At 48.4% G+C, this 16,907-nt stretch overlaps 1 protein-coding gene across 1 annotated transcript in view; it reads left to right on the top strand.

The window, feature by feature from the left end:
* Positions 1-16,907, top strand: part of ERCC6L2 (ERCC excision repair 6 like 2) — a 1,215,137-nt gene that overhangs the window by 165,472 nt on the left and 1,032,758 nt on the right. The window lies entirely within an intron of this gene.

The raw sequence follows: 16,907 nt of genomic DNA, 5'->3' as shown, positions 1-16,907 counted from the left end.
ACTATTTGCAAAGATAATTACGTTCAACTAGCCCTGATACTTTTTTAATAGTACATCAAGACCAAAACGTTTATTTGCTGGATAGAACTTTATCAACTAATACCAACTTTGTAATACAAACAAGAGACTATTATTCAATTAACAATGTTGAAGCAGCCAAAAAGGCGCTCGACTGTGTGCAGTGGGACGTCCTATTCACGATGCTCCGGCGTTATGGCATTCCCTCCAAAGTGGTCAAACTATTGAGGAATCTCTATTTAAAGGCCAAGGCAAAGATGTTAAATTCACAGCTGGCAGGAATTACATCCATCTCTCGGGGCACGAGGCAGGGTGCCTAATGTCACCCGCACCTTTCGCTCTTTTTGTCGAACCTTGAGCGGCAGGATACTGGTATTCCGTCCACCAATGCCAGATGCTTTTAAGCTGAAGTTATTTGCCAACAGTACTTCATTTTGTATTTGGCTGGAGATAGTTGTAAGATATACATTGCCTTTTGCAGAATGTAATTGTTATCGGAAATTGGGGGCTGTAAGATTAATCGGGCCAAATCTGATTTGCTTCTTTTTTATTGCCCCACTACGATTCTTCTTATACAATTGCAGTAAAATGTCTCCTCTGCATCCTGCCCTGTAAGATATCTAGGTATCCTTACGTCTAACGATATTGCCGATCTGTTTAAATTGAATTATTCTACCACTCTTAGTAAAGTTCGCAGGCTCTTGAATAAGTGGCAGGATTTACAGATATTCATTATTAGGCGTGTGGTCATTATTAAAATGTCAAATCTTCGCTTGTTTATTTTTCTTTTTCCAACGTTATCATTCTGGTTAAACATGCATTTTTTTCTTGATACTGATCAACTACTGCACAAGTTTTTATGGCAGGGAAAAAACCTCGGGCGAAATTACAGACGCTAAAGATGTCAGTTGCCGATGGGGGCCAGCATGTCCTGTATGCAGAACTACTATAACACCTGCTTTTTTGACTGGCTTAATCGTGCTGCTGGGGCTCCCTTATGAGCTGCTTGTACATGAGCGTATGCTGAGTGAACATGGCAGGCATGTAGCGATCTTTCTAAAAAATCCCCAAACTGCCAAAACGATCATGTAATACACTTTTACACATGGTTGTAAGGAGATTCCGATAATTGCAGACCAAATACTGTTTCCCTTTGACCCATCCTTCTGTACCTCTATCTGAAATTAGAACAGTATGCCTATCCCTCCAGAATAGGATTTTTAGGAAATGGGAACAGGCAGGGTATTGGGTTCTGGGTCATTTTCTTTTGTGAGGCATCAAAATAAAGCATGGGCACAGATAGTCGAGTACAAGGAAAATGTCGCGCCCGATTTGATAGTCTCCTTTCTTCAAATCCACGAACACCTTTAGGCTTACGTCCAGACAGCTAATACTGCCAAGGATCATACTAGTTAAACGCATTTTGGTATTAAGTTAGTAGAGGTAGGCAGTTGGTACCAATTGTTACATTGGTATGTTCACAAGTCTACGGCCGTGCCAGTCTTTTCTTCAGTGTCACAAGTTTTGAAGGGAGGATGGATCATGCAAGTTGGCATCTCTACAACCTTATGGCTCATAAAGCCGTGTGTGGAGCAAATTATAAACGTATGGCTTTTTTTTTCAAAATGGGCCTTATATTATATTCTGCATTGCATTAGCTTAATATGTTCATGCGCTAGCTTCTTTAGATGCATGCACACATTCGGGGGTATTGGCCCCATGTGATATTTCTTTGTCCAAAACGTTTCACTTTCTGGAGCAAGGCTATGGAGGGTTTAAGCCACAAATTCGAAATATTAGTTAAACCCAACCTGCAAGGGGCACGTTCCGAATCACTCCCGTTGATTGTTCTCTAACACTACGTCAACAACACATTTTTTACATTGGGTCACTAATAGCCAAATCATTGATTTTGCAGAGATGTAAATCAGCGGACTCACCATGGTTTGAGCTCTGGGTAGACAAAATGAATCGGTTTAGGACACATGAGGAACTCGATGCTCAAAGGGTCGGCACAATTAAAAAAGACAAAGGAATTTGGGCCAGTTTTAGGGGAGAATAAATTACGGGGGGCAACAATCGAGGTGGGGACAGGGAATAGCTTTGCTTTTTAGAGTTTGGTTAATCATGTATTTGTATCAAATACCTTTTCATTTTGTTTCTACCTCCACTTGTACAAATGTATTGTGTCATCCTGATTATCAAAATAAAGATTTAAAAAAACAAACAGGAATGAACAAGCATTGGCAAAGCCATTAGGTCTCGGCTTTCTGATTGATTTGTTTGTAAATAGTTTTTAGCCACTCTACATAGTATCCACGGTGCTGTGCAGCATGGCTAATGGTTTAAAAAAAAAAAAGCAGTTGACAGACTTTTTGGTGTCATTTTGTACGTGCCCCAAACATATACAAAATGATGTGCGCACGGTCGGCGGAACAACAAAGCAACATGCGATAGGGTGGTGGAAAAATGCCGTGTCACCACAGGAGAGGGTAGGTGGCATAAATCTACATGGGGAAGGGATTAGGGTAATGGCGAAGTAACACTGGGGAGGGTGGGGGTGAACGGTGAAACAGCACAGAGGGAGATGGGAGAGATGCTGTAGCAACACAGGAGGGGACGCGAAAGCAAAGGGGGATAGGGCTGGAGGAAAAGCAACATTGGGTTGGGGGAAAGCAACACATATGACCCAGGTGGGGGTAGCAATGGGGATAAGCACATGGGGGTGGGGGCTCAAGAGAGAGAATGCAGGGAGAAGCATTCTGGCAACAGTGAGCAACAGAGAGTGCAGGAGGAGAGACGTACATGAGGGAGATGGCTTGAAAACGCACACATTCTAATGTAGTGCTTCACACAAGAAAAAAAAGTAGTGCTTCCCAAGCACGCAGTGGAAGCAATGATGGCAGCCACTCAAACTACACTCTGACATCAGTTTCTTTCTTTGCCCACCAAAAGATGGGGATTTGGAGCTACCCCTTGTCTCATCGAGACTCCAAATTGTTAACTGAACAATAGTTCGCCTGTGGTGCTTTGAGTCTGATCACAACTCTTAAGGCCTGCAGTGATTGCAACCTGATGCATCACAAGACCATTCAAGATCAGGAACCTAAGCTCTTTGTGACAAAGCACCGCAAGACCCGCACTGCGATTGGTCGAGGTCTCAAGTTGGGTCCAGTCCTGTGACTAGTCTTCTTCATGCTGTAAGTCCTCGGAAAAGTCCAAAAGAAAGCAAAGGAAATCCTAGTAGGACTTGGCCCATCCCACCATTCTAGGTCCCGCCGCGAAGGTGCAAGCGCATACTTGTGCCTCCAGATCGCTCTCTCAAAGTTGTTCCACTCAGAGTCTATTCAACCTTTGTCCTGTGACAGCTGGAGTTTCCGGGTCCATCTGTGACAGCGCAACATGTTGAGGAATTCCGAAACACTATGTTGCTTCTTTTTGGCATGTTATCATCTCCCACCTGTGCGCCTTTGGGCATCAAGGAACGGAGAGGCCTTCCATCTGGGCTTCTGCGAGCAGGTTCACCCTTGGCGCTGGTTGGGTTTTCGTGCTATCCGCTCAGCTCTCCGGACCAACCTTAGTACCAATTCCCTCTCTTGTACAAACCACGCTGGGCTGCGTTCCACTGACACCAATGCCTGCGCTGTCAACTCTGGACGATGACAGCCAACCCATAGTGGGATGGGATTGCCCAACCATACACAGAAGAAAACTGGTATGAGGGTCCTCCAGGATGGCAGTGAGTTGGATGCCTTCCCAAAACAATGGTCTAGTTAGCCTCCTGAAGACCGGCCCCAAAAGAAAGTGCATCTTTCGCTATGGTTATGTGAAAGGCGGTGGAAATTCTTGATCTTCACCTTCCCCTTCCCAATCTGGAGGTAAAAACTCATGTTTTGACGTAGGTGCTACAGCCTGACCAGTTGAGTTATGAGCCTCTGCTCCATTTTAATGAGTCTCTCACTGATACTCTATTGGGCACCTGGGCTAAGCCATACCAAGTCTCCCCTGTGGATTTTCACCACTGCCCTGCTCCAGGAGTTCCTGTTTTCTTCACTCAGCACCCTACTCTGGAAAGCCTTGTGGTGCAAACTTCAGTCAACATAGTGAACCCAAACCTGCTTCCCACTATTCCCACTGACAGGGAATCAAAGAGGTTAGAGATCTTTGGCTTTAACGCTTTCTTCTCTTCCAGACTTTCTCTTTGTTTTCGTCAAAGCCAGTTGCCTTTTAGGCCAATATTTTCACGTCTTGCAGGACTTCGTTGCCCATGGTTCCGGAATTAGCCTGGGCAACTCTTTCTCAGGCCATGCAAGGTGGTCGTGATGCAGCAAAGTTAACTATCCTCTGCAAACCAGACAGTACTGACACCATCGGTTTGGCAGTTGGCGCCTCTATGGCCATTCGCAGGCATGCATGGATGCAATTCACTGGATTTACGGAAGACGTTCAGGTCAGTATTATGGACATGCCATTTGATGGTTCCCGGTTGTTTTGGGATTAGGCAGATTCAACCATTGATTGCTTTAAAGATAGCAGAGCCACAGCACGCTCCCTGTGCCTTTCTGCTCCCCCATGCCAGCCAGAACCAGCATTTTTGCCCCCTTTGGGGTTTTAGTTTTGAAAAAACAGGGGTTCATACAAGGCCAATAGGTCCTTAAAAAGACTTATTAATAAAGGAGATTGTCAATCATGTAAAGTCTGGCAGAAAAAACCTCTGTTCGGTAAATGTTGGAAGGGACTCAAAGAAACAATTTTAGGAAATAATTATTTTTATAGAAAACAGTTTCATTTATTCAACAATATAGGTTGTTTGGATTGAAAGATCGAGTGCTCACATAGAAGCGAAAAGCGGCGTGATGTGGGGAGAGATCAAAAATAAAAACATACATCGCATTGACAACATAGGTACAAACTCCTTGGTACAAATCATTAGGAACAAAAGGAGTTTTTATTGTAAGGAGGTCAACATCGTTTCGATCTCAAGAAATTGAAATCATCATCCGGGCAAAAGATGTGAATAATAGGTATCTATAAAGTACAAAATTAAGACAATGCAGGGGTTTAATTGCATACAAAGGTCCCTTTGTGATGCAGTAAATATACAAGTAGAATAAATCATGGAGCTAAAACCAAATAGTGAAGGCATGTAAGAAATAAGCATGCCAGAGAGACAGTATAGTTGAAAGTCGAGATAAGGAGCCATATATGTTCCCAGGAAATGGAACACTGGAGCACTAGGGAAGCGCGAGAGAGGACCCTCGAGTTTGCAATGTGGCTAAGAAGAGGATATAGCAACAAAGTGATCACATTAATGGAAGGCGTGGGTGAATTATGCCTGGGCTGCCGGGGTGTTAGCAGGTGAAATAGGCCCTGCATGGGCGCAAAACTTACTTCAAGTGAGCCCGCTAGTGGCTGAGCCAATCAATTAAGGGCAGGGCAATGTGATCGGCCGAGGCCTGCAAGGACAAGACCGCGTATGTAAGACAAGGCGTATGGCAAGCAATTCCACACACTGGAAGGAGTCTCAAAGTTACTTACGAAAAAGAGCAATGTGACAAATGGAGGCAGAAGGTCGGGAGGGGAATTAACCCAATGAATTGCACGTAGGGAAATTGAAGATGAAGACCGCATCGTTTTGGCGATCTGGGGAAGAGGTTAAGATGAATCAATTAAAGGCAGCAAAAGGGGATGAAGGTAAAGGGGGCATAGAGCCCGAAGACTTACTAATTGGCGGTCGGAATGGCCGAGATGTGGCTAGACGAGCAGCCGCTCTGTCTTAGTCAGGTAGCTTAAGTACACATGGTCCCTGAGGCTGCTAAGTCGAGGGGGACCTCGGAAATTGAATAGACACCTCAAAGTCGGTGTCGGCGAGGTGATCTGAAACCAATAAAAGGGGGGGATTTAACGGGAGAAGGGAGGCGCAGCGGACGAGGTGTCACACTGTGTCTGGTACTCACTATGATACAGCTGAGTCGGTCTGTGAATAGGACGGGCCGCTGCTCTGCCGGGGTCCGGTGCTAGTGCTGACTAGCGTAATGAAACCCGGAACCGGAAATAGCTTCGAGGGGGTGTCACGTTTCCTAAACACTAGAACGCTGAATGTGAAGTGCCGGTAAATGCAATAAAAATACTCAACAATGGTGGTTAAAACCTACGTCTGTTAATGGGGGGAACTGAGCATGTGTAGCGCAGGTTGAGGAAAGAATAGATCCGACAGGAGAGAAAGATTTTTTGTTTTTCACAGTACTGAGTAGATGAACCATAGAATGAATTTCCAGCATGATATACAGGCGTGTGCTATGGGTTATAGCACCAAACATGCACATAGTAAGAAAAATAAAGAAAAATAAATATAAAATAAGGACATATATTGCAGTGAATGAAAACAGATGCGTTAACATTGATCCAGAACATAATGAGTGGAAATGACATTACAGGTGGGGTACACCCAATAAGCGGAGGGCAGGGATTCAGAGAATTGCATTCCACTCATCTTGTGTATTTAAGCCATGATTGATAGATTGACAATTGGAAATCCATTTGCATTCAAGTATGTTCAGGATCCGTTGTATATCGCCACCTCTGGGATGGGGGCGCAGGACATCAATCACTTGACATGTAAAGTCATTTTCAGAGTATCCTTTTTCCAAGAAGTGTTCCACCAGTGGCGCTGTGATGACTTTATAGCAGATTCTGCTCTCACGTTGCAAGATTCTGGCTTTGATTTTCTTAGTTGTCTGCCCTATATATAGCATGTTACACGGACAGCGAATGCAAATGCATATAATCACATTACTTGAGTTACAGTTGGAAAAGAAATCAAGCATGTTTTTCTTATTGCCATAAAGGTCGTGACGCAAGTGATCCTTGCCATGGGTCTTCTTTCCTTGGGCTGAAGCAGGAATTCTCTGTGGGAATACCAAGCGCACGTAAGGGAACGTTTTATAGGGCGTCTTGGGTAACCCCTATCAGCGAGTTTTTTGCTGAGTACCTCTGCTTCCTTGAAGAAATATTCTTTGAATTTACAATTCTGACTGATCCTTAGGAATTGACCACAGGGAAGATCATCACTAAGCGCTCTTGGATGTGAGCTACTATATTGGAGCAGGGTGTTGCATTCCATCGGTTTGCGGAAACAAGGTCGTGTATAGCTCACTATCTAGGGTCTTGACAGTAACATCTAGACAGTTAATTTGTGTTTTGTTAAATTGGTAGGCGAATTTGAGATCTGGTTGGCAAGTGATCAGCCACTCGCAGAATGTGCTAAGTTCAGTACTGTTGCCAGTCCAAATCATGAATACGTTGTCAATGTATCACTGCCAGAGGCGGATTTTGGACAAATGGGGGTTCGGTTAGTTGAGGAAAAAAGTTTTCTCAATATCATCGACAAACAGAATAGCAAAATTAGGGGCAAAAACTGCCCCCATGGAAGTACCTTTGCATTGTCTGTAGAACTTATTGTTGAACAGGAAATAATTTTTAGTCAGAGCTAATTGTAGAAGGGAGACCATGAATTCAGTTGGAACCTGATGGGGAGAGGGACGTGAGTCAAGATGCTTTCTCATGTCTTCGACATCCTTGTCTTGTTGGTGTAAAGGTATTCTATGTCCAAAGTGACAAGGATTTCAGATTCAAGATCAAAATGTTCCTGTTCAATCAGATTTATGAAGTCAGTGCTGTCTTTGACATAGGTGCTGTGCTGAGTCCCATATCACGAATAAAGAAGTCATTGTATCTGCCGATAGGTTCTAAGATGGACCCACAATCAGGTCTGCCAGGCGGTGTCTCAAGGTTCTTGTGTATTTTGGGCAGAGTTATAACACAGGGGTGCTTGGGGTCTTGTTGTTAAGGAAAATTAATGTATTATGACTAATGAAACCGGCTTCTTCTGCTTCTTTAATAGTTGTTAGCATCACATTTTTGATTTCTAGGAGAGGGTTATGGGCAAGATATTCATAATGTGACGTGATGCCAAGTTGGCAAAGGATTTAATTGTCATAAGTAGTTTTGTCTTGGATAACTATGCCACCTCCCTTATCACTGGGTTTTATGACTATATCATCAAGGACCTTGAGGCCAGACTCTTTTTTTCATCCAAACTGATGTTATAGGATGTAAAGCTGTATTTATTTTTCAGGTCTTCAAGGTCTTTTAGTGCTAGTCGGTGGAAGGAAAGTGGATTTTGGACGTAGTCCTCATACTTCAAATTTGGGAGGTAACTCTTTACCCTGGAAGAAAGATTGTAATCTAACCTTCCTGAAAAATTGGAATATCTGTGTCTGAAGGGTAAACCAATTGGGTTTTTCAGTAATCACAAACGAAAGTCCTCTGCTCAGTGGAGCAATTTCAGGTGAGGAAAGCATGTGTTTGGACAAATTGAAAATGGGAATTTCATTGGTAGTGGGCATTGTGTCTGAAGGTGGTGGGTCTAATCCTGATACCCATGGTTACCGGATCGAGGTCCTAGCTAAGGTGGCCTTTGACCCCAAAACAAAAATAGAATTGGAAAGCCAGGTATTCAAAGCAAGAAAAAGCAAATGCTTTCTTGAGTCCCCTCACTCACCAGGGTTTCCCACCAGTAACATGCTTCATCATTGGGGTCCTCCCAATCCGCTGCGGATTGAGGCGTGCTTCGACTTGCGAATTAAGTAGGAGCACTGAACAGGCGACTATGTGTGGTGCAGTGTAGGTGGAGTGGATAGGAAATCTAAAAATACCTGGCTAGTGGGCGAAACACTTTATTCTGGCTCCTAGTTGGTATAATAAAAACAAGGGCTACTAGACAACTAATTAACCATAATGAGTTAAATGTTCCTAGCATTGGTAAACATGTTTTGAGCCTCCCCACGGCTCTTCTTCAGGACCACACGGGGGCCAGCCCTGTGCGTTCCACTCCTAAGTGACCTAAAAGTGAGGTAAATAAATAATTAAAGTGAGAAAGTGATGTGTACACACCCACTGTGTGTGCACTTTTATACATACGATTTAAACTCAGTTGATCGTAGTATTTTAAATGAGGTTCAGAATTTCCCCATGGTCTGGACGGGGTGAGGGGCTCGTATTCTTACTTAGAGTCAAGCTCACCTCGTCAGATAATCACCTACTCGTCCCCTGGAGACCGCATATTCGGTCTCCGGGGGGCGATCAATTTAGTTTAAACCGTATGTAGAAAAGTTCATGGCCATAGATTTGATGAATTTTTTGTTTTCCCAATGATTCATGTGAAATGAAATCCTGTTTATATGTTTTGACACGGCTGCTGTAAAATAAAGCGAAGACTGATTTTTTTCCAATGATTAAATGTGGCAAATAAAGGAAAAGCCCATGAGGAATATTTATTACTTCACTAATGTTTCTTTCATTTTCTTATTTTGGGTGCTCTGCATTGCTTTTGCCACATGGAAGTTTTGGTGCATGTAGGAAAGTGGGATCTGCTTTTATGTTTACCCACACTTTTGGCCTGGTGCTACGCTGTTTTTGACTAGTCTGACTAGGATCCTGCTAATCGTGACCCCAGTCTCTCTGCTTTTTCCCTTACATTGTTGTGGTCAGTACTTCGGTACATCCCAGATTTGGTACTGGAGTACCCTTGTCAGCCCCTAGTATATGGTACTAAGGTACCCAGGGCATAGGTCCCCCATGGGCTAAAGCATGCATTATGCCACCTATGGGAGACCATTAAAAATGCAACTACGGGCTGCCATTGCTGCCTGTGTCAGCTGGTGCTCGCACCACTTACGAATATCAATACTGAAGGCAAGGTGCTTGGTTTTAAGTTTGAGGGGGACCCTGCATGAGCAAGATACCCCTACAGCCTACGGACACCATTCTCCCGGATTGTAAGTGAAGCAGCCATATACCATATAGAGGGGCACTGTGTAATTACATGATGACCATCTCGAAATTGGCTGCAACGAATCCTATCATATTTGGCATCAAACATGTTGGAATCAAACTCCACACGGTTTTACGGTGTGGGTGGTATGATTCCAAGCACTGGAAGAGCACTTTGTTAATCTCTCAGTGCTCCGGGAACCAGTTTTCTAGACCTGGACAGCACAACATGGCTGCTGCCGACCAGAGACACGATTCTGCCCTCCTGCTGCTGAGCCAAGCTCCAGCAGGGGAAGGCAGAACAATAGTCATCCTGTCTCAGGGGGATAGGACCATCATCTAGACAGGATTTAGTGTATTGGGGCTGGGTAGGTGCTCTTGCCAGCGCCACTCTGTCTGCAAGTGGGCACATTTGTTGTCCCCGTGCATAGTCCAGTTCAAACCAGCTCTGGGAGCCGTTGCCTCCCACTCTGGCATGAAACTGGACAAAGGACATGGGAGTAACCTCCCCCCTGTCCAAACCCTCCCCTGAATCATCCCAACGCTTTCTTTAGGATACTTAAGGGCTTACCTGGGTGTAGCTCCCTGGATTCGTTGTGGGACATGATTCAATTCAGACACTACTTCAAATTCTACCTTCTAGGCCCTCTGGACTTCGTTTGGGCTCGACTTTGTCCCCCTTTCAGTCTGCTGTATCGTCTGTGCACCATACAGGAACCTTCCATGGCCTGTGGGCATCCAAGACACCTGAAGGAATATCCCTTGAAATGAAGGAGTCACTTCCCTGCATCTGCAGGCACTGCAACTAAGCTGACTGGTCTGCTGATCCTGAGCTCCTACGGACTCTGTAAGATTCAACAATACAGGTGGTGGTTCTTCCAGGTCTCGAGGCCTGTCTTGCCTTGCCCTCTCACCAAGTTTGAGGCCAGTATCCCTCGTGGGAGCCGCAGGGACGAAATCCCTGTGCACTGCGTTGACTTGCCGTTACAAAGGCTTGTTGGCTTCCTTTCACCAAGATCTTCAGGCTCCGAGTAGCCCCAACCTCAAGCATCTCCAGTTACCAGAATCTTCGACCACATCACATCGTTTTCACTGTGGCCTGCATCTGCTCGAGGTCCTCTTACGACTCCAGTGACTCCAGCCTGTGGGTCCTGCTGAGGATCATCTTATTGTCTTTTGGGCTCCCCTGATTGCTCAGGCCTGCCCTGACTCCCCTGTTTGTGGTGAGTCCTCTGGACCTTGCTGGTCCCGACATTGCACCTTCTTCGACTTCTACGCTGTTTGCAGTTGCCAAGGCTTGTTGGTGCTCCCGATGGACACTGACCCCTTTACTCCCGACATCTGACGTGGGACAGCTTGTGCACGGCTCCTGGTCTTCCTCAGCGCCATCTGGTCCTCACAGCTGCAGAGTCAAGGTCACTGTCAACTCTCCTGCAACTCCTGACATCGGTGGGCATTCGTCTTCCAGGTCTCCGGGTCACTCCTGAGTGACAAAGACTTTGTCCCCTCTGCTTGCAGGTACTTTGTTGGACTTGGCCCGTCTGGCAGGTCCACCCCTGAAGTTTGTGCTTAGTATATGTGACCGGGGGATGGTGAGTCCCCTCCTGAGTGTGTGCGTGGTGAGAGAGACCTGCCGCCCATAGGAATGCATGGGGGATGTATGTGGCTCTGGTAGTTCCTGATGCGTGGGGCGTGCCGGGCCGTGTTTGGTATGTGTGCGCTCGTGAGGTTGAATGCTACAAGATGATGTCTGCGGCATGCGTGTGGCTAGAAGGGAAGGACCCCTTCTAGACCTTGGTGTGTGTGTGCAGTAGATGTGCTGGCGCCTGATTGGCTGAACCCGGCTGGGCCTTCCCCCACCAGGCTGGCCCCACCCCCCCGGGGGTGCGTCCAGTGTCCCTGGCCTGGCCAGCACCAAGAAATTCCTTGTAACCAGTTCCAGCTGGTTCTCTCCCTGCCTGCCCCTTTTGGAGACAAAGGGCGCTCCTGTATAAAAGGGGGGTGGGCCCTTTTCTCTCTCTCTTCTTCTTCCTGCTGGTCCTGACTGGAAGCCTGCCAGGGGCGTGCTGCTGGTTGGGCTCAGGGTTGGCTGGCCTCCCTGGGCCCTGCCCAGCCCCTGGACTCTTTGCTGGACTCTGCTGCTTGCCTTCCCCCTCTACCGCTCTGGGAGCGCTCTATTTTCCCCCTATAGCGCTGGGAGCGCTGTATCTATTCTCTAGCGCTTGGGGAGCGCTGGATTCATCGAGCCGGTGCCACCCGGCGTTTGCCCTACTCCACGGAGGTGCCAGACGCCCAGCGAGTGCCTACCTCGCCTATCCCCTTGCTTGGCATATTTACGAGGGAGCCTACTCCTCGCTACCTCCCCGAGTCACCGCTGCAGCCCGGACTCGGCTGTGGAGGCGCTGCACCCGCCTCCCCTTCCAGGGCCGCGCTGCCATTGGCGGCCCCGGAGAAGGCATTGTCCCACTGCCATTGGTCCTGGCCGCCGGGACTCCTCCCGCGTCATTGCTGGGCCGCGCGGGGATTGGCCCAACCATGGGGGCGTCCCCACGCGCACCCGGAAGCCCAGGGAACCCGGCCGCCGCGTGAGGGGACCGAACGAAGCAGAAGTAGGACAGGTAGTAGCGGGAGCCTACTCCGCGTGCCTGTACTGTCCCCCAATGCCGCCGAGCCTCCGGAGAGCGAGGAGAGTCCAGCGCAGAACCGGTGAGTGCTGCCGGAGGGGAGGCGGGGTGTCGGAGCACATTGTCGGGCTTGCCCCTCCCCTCCAGCGCGAGCGCACTTGGGCCGGGAGGCCCGCGGACCCCCCAGTGCTACCGGGTCCCCCGAGGGGGGATCCAACCGGCCCACAGTTCTTGCCCTGAGCCCCGCGAGGCTCCGTCACGGCCCCGGGGGCCCTCAGTGATGCCGGGTCCCCCGAGGGGGGCCCCGCCTGCCCACCGTTCTTGCCCCGAGCCCCGAGGAGGCTCCAACGTGTCCCTGATCCTGCCTGGGCCCCGAGAGGCCCCACCACGTGTCCCCGACCCTGCCTGGGCCCCGAGAGGCCCCACCACGTGTCCCTGGCCCTGCCTGGGCCCCGAGAGGCCCCACCATGTGTCCCTGACCCGGCCGAGCCTGCGAGAGGCTCCACCATTGCCCCCCTGTCCCCCCGAGCCTGCAGGGCTACGTCCACGTCCCTCAGCGGCCCAGCACTTCGTGGGCCGCTGCCACGTTTAGGTTTGCCCCGGGCCCCTTGTAGCCCACTCTGGACATCGAGACTCTAAGGCGCCCTCGCCCCAGGAAGGCCATCTGGCCTAGGGGGCGCTACTGACTATTATCAATGGGATGCTGAGAATTCTTATGTGTAGCCCCGCTGATGGGGGCCTCTGTTGTGTTATGTACCTTGCCTCATGTATGTCTATGCTGGTTAGAGTGAGTTCTATTGCTAGTCCGATGAGACACCGGGGCGTGACGTATTCTAATGCTAAGCTCCTGGTGATTATGTGTTCTAGTCCTAGTCCGAGGAAGCTCCCAGTTGTTATATGTTCTAAATGCCAACTCCATCCTGTGCACCTTCCTGGCAGTGGCCCCTTGGCCCTGCTCTGTACCTTTTCCCCGGTAACCCCTGCCGTGCCTTGAGCACATTGTAAAGTGTATGTTCCTATGTGTCCTTCCTAATACAAAGACTATTTTCCTATATACTTTGTGTGGAGTTCCTTTTGTGGGAGGCCGGGGAGGTTGCTGTTGGTGGGTGCGTGCGCAAATGCTTCACACATGTCCTCCGAGATAGGCCTGACTGCCCGCGCCGCGTTACCTAGAGGGCGAGCAGGGGTCGACTTTATATGGGAGTGGCGGTCTCTGACTGGCTGGGGTGCAAGCCCTGGCCGGCCGGGGGTCCCATTTCTTACATACTTCTTATCCTGAATCCACCTTCGGATTCTACTGGACACTTTCTCCTTCTCAGCAGCGGCATCTTCCTGAAGTCCTCCATTGGGTTCAACAGCGATTTCCAACACTACACACACCTATGCACCAGGCTTCCCTGATGTAGGTAACATGGGCACTAGTATATATACGAGTGGGGTGGCTCGCCAACCTTCTGTCTTCCATGGGGTTTCTTCAGGTGCACTGAGAAGGGTCCTTAATCTTTAAAATTGCAACCGCGACTTACATGTTGATTTGTATAGAGAACACGCCCGTGTTCCCACACTGCACACGATCTCCGTGGGGCTCCTAATCTCTATCTTGGGTGGTTCCATGGGTCCCCAGCACTTCTACGTCCTCTGGACATTGTCTTGACATGTGTTGTGGTTCTTATAGCACTTTCTTAGTATATGGTTTGGTTCCCCCCTAGGGTCCACTGTGTATTCTATGCTATTTACTAGATTTCTATGCAAACTATTGTGTGCATTGTGTGTATCTCCGAGTAGGAGATATTTGTACGTTTTAGCGGGTGTTATATAATAAACGAATATAAGTGCGACCCGCACTCACATTTTCTCAAAATTCATCAAATGTAATCATTTGGGGTGCTACCCTGGTAAGTGCTATGTCCTAGAGCACTATTGGAAACATATATCGAACTAGCTGATATTAAAAATATAGTCCCAGGATGCAACCACCACATTGCTGGATGATAAAGATCATCGTAAACCAGTAGTAATCAGTCTTAAGCCACTTTCATCTACATTAGAAGTTGTATTGTCCATTTAGTCAAGTAGGTGAAACACGATAACTCCAATGTACAAATGTGTGTATAATGCTACAGCCTTTAATACAGCATGTCGGAATCCCACGTTTCATAATTATTTATTTAACCCAATGCATTTCGGCTTTTCGGCCTTCGTCAGGGGTATCTTTACTCTGAAGTAAAGAAAAAACATTGTATCAAAAATTGTTTTTAGTACCTCTAAATCATGGGTACTCACAAACTTTCTCTCGGGGGCCAAATTTACAGTTTGGTTTGTGTCCGAGGGCTGCATCGGTGGGGAGCGGGGTCAGTGGGGGAGGGGGCGGGGCTAGAGCAACAACATAAAACTGACCATGAGGTTGATCACAGGTCCCTGCAGCGGACGCCTTCGTCCACTGAGCCGTCCCAGCATACACACATCTCTCTCTCTCTTTCTCTCTCGGTCTCCCTCTCTCTAGCTCTCTCTCCCTCTCTCTAGCTCTCTCTCCCTCTCTCCCTCCCTCTCTCCTGTGTTCCTCTGTCTCACTCTACCCACGCCACCCCCTCCTTCATAAACTCCATTGGCTGCCGGTGAAACAGCGGGCCAAATTTAAGGGCTTATGCATTACGCATAAAGCCCTGTACGGACACACCCCAAAATATATTAAGGAACGTTTAGTACCCTACGCTCCCAGCAGGAATCTACGATCTACAGATGCTGCACTGTTGGTCTGCCCGCGTTTCAAACTATCCTCTTTAGGAGGGCGCACTTTCTCTTATACAATTCCCAGTGCCTGGAATAAATTGCCAGAGAGCCTGCGCAAGGAAACAAGACTACTACCTTTCAGGAAAAAGCTAAAAACGGTGCTGTTTCAGGAGGCATGGGGTAATATCTAACTCTATCCCCATTAATTACTGTCCTCATCCTCTGCAAAGCGCTTAGAGACCCCTGGGTGATATGGCGCTATACAAATCCAATATACAATACAATACAATACTCTGACTGTCTCACTCCCTCTCTCTCACTCCCTCTCTCTCACTCCCTCCCTCTCTCTCTCCCTCCCTCTCCGTCTCCCTCCCTCTCCGTCTCCCTCCCTTTCCATCTCCCTCCCTTTCCCTCCCTCTCACTCACTCTCCGTCTCACTCCCTTTCCGTCTCCCTCCCTTTCCCTCCCTCTCCTTCCCTTTCCCTCCCTTCCTATCCCTCCCTTTCCCTCCCTCTCTGTCTCACTCCCTCTCCCTCCCAGTCAGTGTCACTCACTCCCTCTTCCTCGCTCTCCCACTCACTCCCTCTCCCACTCACTCCCACTCACTCACTCCTTCTCACTCACTCCCTCTCACTCACTCCATCCTTCTCTCTCACTCCCTCCCTCTCTCTCACTCCCTCCCACTCACTCATTTACTCCCTCTCCCTCCCTCTCACTCCCTCCTTCCCTCTCCCTCACTCCCTCCCTCCCTCCCACTCCCTCCCTCCCTCCCTCTCACTCACTCACTCACTCACTCCCTCCCTCCCTCCCACTCACTCATTTACTCCCTCTCCCTCCCTCTCACTCCCTCCTTCCCTCTCCCTCACTCCCTCCCTCCCTCCCACTCACTCACTCCCTCCCTCTCACTCACTCCCTCCCTCCCTCCCAACCACTCACTCCCTCTCACTCCCTCTCCGTCCCCCTCCCCCTCCCTCCCACTCCCTCTGTCACCTCACCCTGCCTGTGTGCCAGCCGGGGCACACGCACACTCACAGCCGCACCCGAGCACTTCACAGGTCTTCAAAAGACCATTTGCATGTTAATGAGGCCTTTGTATTTCACCTCTTCTTAGGCCCCTGCAGCTGTACTCTGGCCATTGCTAGGATCGCCCGGCCGGCAGCCCCCACAGAGCAGCAGAGTCTCTCGCGCTGCTGCAGACACTTAAAAAAAAAAACGTAAATCACAGGTATGATTTCTCGCGGGTCCGCGGGCTGCCAGGGAAGGCTTGCCGGGCCGCCCCTGGCCCGCGGGCCGTACTATGAGTACCCCTGCTCTAAATAAACATACTCAACTAATAACTTAGCTTTGTAAACCTAAAAAAGCCCTCTGGTAAAATAATCCCTCATTTTGTTAAAGCAACAAACTCAACTATTTGTTTGAACTCACCCCCTTAAAACCGCTTTAGAGTCAAAATCGGCGTTAATTGTTAACCCTCATTAAACTCTAAAGCGGTTTTAATGGGATGTTGGCCATCTAGAAAGCATGGCCCCTATGATTAGCTGCACAACTGCCAAAAAATCACTTTATTACATCTTCAAAGCACATTGCCTGCTCAACGCCACCCCTCCAGCAGGCACTCGTGAGGTTAACCATAAAGCTGCACAGTCAGGCTGAGGTGTAGCACTACCTATAGAGTTCTTTAAAGAGCATTTCTCTACCATG

The sequence above is a fragment of the Lissotriton helveticus genome, chromosome 2_1 (assembly GCF_964261635.1).
Source record: "Lissotriton helveticus chromosome 2_1, aLisHel1.1, whole genome shotgun sequence".
Classification (NCBI taxonomy): domain Eukaryota; kingdom Metazoa; phylum Chordata; class Amphibia; order Caudata; family Salamandridae; genus Lissotriton; species Lissotriton helveticus.
Note: the sequence above shows the minus strand (reverse complement) of the source record. Positions and strands in the feature narration are given on the sequence as shown.